This window comes from Gavialis gangeticus, unplaced genomic scaffold (genome assembly GCF_001723915.1).
Source record: "Gavialis gangeticus isolate Ggan-Ray unplaced genomic scaffold, GavGan_comp1, whole genome shotgun sequence".
Taxonomy (NCBI): Eukaryota; Metazoa; Chordata; order Crocodylia; family Gavialidae; genus Gavialis; species Gavialis gangeticus.
In genome coordinates this window covers 11,715,508-11,718,625 of record NW_017729015.1, presented here as the reverse complement: position 1 = coordinate 11,718,625, position 3,118 = coordinate 11,715,508, and positions in this window count along the sequence as shown.

The window sequence follows — 3,118 nt, the reverse complement described above, 5'->3', positions numbered from 1 at the left end:
CAGGAGCTGGGGGCTTTTGTCCCCTGCCGCTGCTGGCAACAGGGCCCCTCCAGGGTAGTTCGGCAGGAAGGAAGCTGGGGCTTGTATAATCGGGGGTGAGGAAAAGAGGGACAAAAGTCCCCCTCAAAATGTTTCACAGTGCAGGGAGCTCCCCAGTTTGAAGCAGGGGCGACATGAGAAGGCAGCACTGAGTTTTCCCCTGGAGCCCTCATTGTGGATGTAGCAGACCCACTGTCCCAGGGCAGCTCATCACCTCCTGCATGAGGGGGCCGGGGGGCACGATCGCTTCTCCCCAGCTGCAGAGCCAGCCTTGAAGACGCTGCCTCTGATGGCACAGCCTGGGCCTCATGGGGGGTGGCAAGGGGCAGGGACGGGGACCGACGAGAAGCACCATGAGCAGGCTCCTGAGATCACTTTGATCTCCAGACCCAGCCTGCTACTGAGTCCCTCTGGGTTTGTGCCTTGTCTCCCACAAGCCTTCGCTTAGCAGGGCTGATCGGCCCATACCCGCCCTGCGGAGAAGGTGCCCAGGCAGCCCTGGAGCCCTGCCCATAAGGAGGCCGTGGTGCAAGGGCTGACCAAGCTCCCCCATGCTCTGCTCCTCCACCCTAGGCAGTGCGACATGCTGCCCAGGGCAAGGGCATTGCTAGCTGAGCCCTGCAAGCTACCACAGCAACTGTGCCAAGACGGCATCTCCTTTACGGCACCGCACATGAAAGTGCCACCTCTGCCAGGCCCTGGAGGATGGGGCCCGTCCATGCTGCCCACATCCACCCCTCATGAGCAGGCTTTCACCTGGGCAAGAGCAGACCCTTGCCTCAAGCCTGTCTCCTGTGATGGGGAGCTGAGAGGTTACAGCCCTTTGGCTCAGGAGAGTGCTGTCACCCACAGCCATTAAGGGAGCAGGTACGAGTGCTGTATAAATGCCCACAGCCATGATCAATGGGCTGAACCCACCAGGGGCCTGTGTGCTCCACTGTCCTTCCCCAAAGCCCCTTATTTAGACTGGCAAAAGGCAGGAGCCAGGTGCTGCTGGTTCAGGATGGCAGCATTTCCCCCACCATACAGCCCGGCATGGAGAACCACAGCCAGGCAGGTTGCAGGCCTGCAGACAGGATGCTTCTGCCACAGCAACCTCCAGCACCCTCTGCCACAGCCTTGCTTTCCCGCGTCACGCTCCCAGGGACCGAGAGGGGAAGGCAGGGACCAAGAGTCACTGCCTACAGGCATTATGACCCGGTAGAGCCTGGAGGTCCAAGCCTGCAAGCCTTCCCCTGGTCTTACTCAAGCAGAGCTGAGTGAGGTCCTGGGGATTGACTGCTGGGCTTGGTGTGTGCCAACGCAGCTGTCGGTAGAGGGCATCATTGCACTGCTCGGTAAGGCATGTGGCTGGCAACAAGGGTCCCTGCCTTGGGAGCTCGGGGAGCTGGGGTAAGCCCCTGGAGTAGGAGCGAGCAGGTGAAACGTGAGCCCCGCGGCGGACAGGCAGAGCGAAGTGGAGGCACTGGCCATGCCAGCAGGCCTGGCAGCCCACCAGTGGCTGTGCAGGGGCGATCCTGAGGGAAGGAGGGCAAGAAACTGGGCTTGGCTGGAGTTCAAACTGCTCCCTCCCAGGGCATGGCAAATAGTCCCTGTGGGTTGCAGTCAGTTCAAGGCTTCATTCAATGCTGGGCACCCAGGGCCCAGCAAGCTCAGCACCGTCACAGCCTGGCTGGATGAGCCCTCCCACGTGCCATGAAATGAGGAGCGTGAGGATCACATGTGTGGCCAAGACGTGGTGCCCACAGGACTGGGAGATTTTGTCAGGCCCTGCTCCACCTTGCTACCTACCCAGGCTTCCCCCCACTCGGTGCTGGGGGAAGGACAGGGCACACAGGACCCCTGAGGTTGAAAACCCTGGGAACAGATTCACCCTCACGGGCACCCATTGAGCACCCCCTCTGCCTTTCAAACAGGCCAGTCCTGCTTCCAGCCCCATCACCATCAAGGGCTTTCCCCCGGTCCCCTTCTGTGCAGCTGGCAGGTCAGGGGGACCGGCCCGCGCTCAGCAACAACAGCCCACCACAGCTACAGGAGCCAGCTCAGGCAGCGCACCTTCCCGTGGAAACCAGGCTGGTTTGGCAATGGCACGCTCGCCCCTCTCCTCCCGCCCAGCCCCTGGGTGCGGACAGGCCCTGAACCCTGCAGGAGACAGGTCACAACCAGCACTCAGTAACCCTGGGCTGCTCCCCTGGAAGGTCTGGCCTGGATCTATGGGAAGTCTAAAGTGAAGCGCTAAAAACAGCAGGAGAAACCCAGAACCAAAACCAACCTCAGAGGCATCAGCTCCTGGCAGCCATGCCCAGACTCTCCTCCTCCTCCTCTCCTCTCCATAGAGCTGTCTTTGGAGGGGAGGGGGCATTGTCTTCTCCCTCCTCCCAAACTTTGCCCTCCTGAGAAAATCTAGTCAAGCCAGCGACCAGAGGAGATCAAAGACGGGTGGAACATAAAGTGACTAGTTAAGTTTGACCTTCTCCTTGCCTCCTGCGGCCAGCACATCCCAGCTGCGGTCCTGGTCGCCGTTTTCACAGGAAGAGAAAGAAAGAAAGCAAGAAAGAAAGAAAGAAAAGGAAGGAAGGAAGAAGAGCCTATTCCTAGTGATGAAAGATGTGAGAAGAAAGCAGGGGGCTGGTTTTCTGCTGTCTCGGATTTCCTGCTGATCTGATTCCAGTCTCACCAGCAGGAACACAGCGGCGGTTGTGTGTCTGCTTTGTTTTATTCCTTGGATTATATTTATATATGTATATGGGGCAACGAGCCCTCCCCGAGGTGTCCAAGCGAGAGGCAGGGGTGGGAACAAACCGGGGCTGCCCCTTGTGCTCGCCACGTCCTGGCGCCTCCCGCCAGCCTGAGAAGCTGGCCCGCTGGCCTGCAGGGAAGGGTGGCTTTGGCACAGGCTCCGGTGTGGCGTGGAGCACAGCGGCGCTTCCCTTGCGAGACGCTGCATTTGCACTGAGTTAAGGTTGAGGCTGTGGGGAAGAGGATGCTGGCAGCACCTGCCCACAGCTGCCCCATCTTGGGGGTACGGGGGGGGGGGCCCTTCTTTTCCTTTAATGGAAAAAGGGGGACAAGAAGGGGC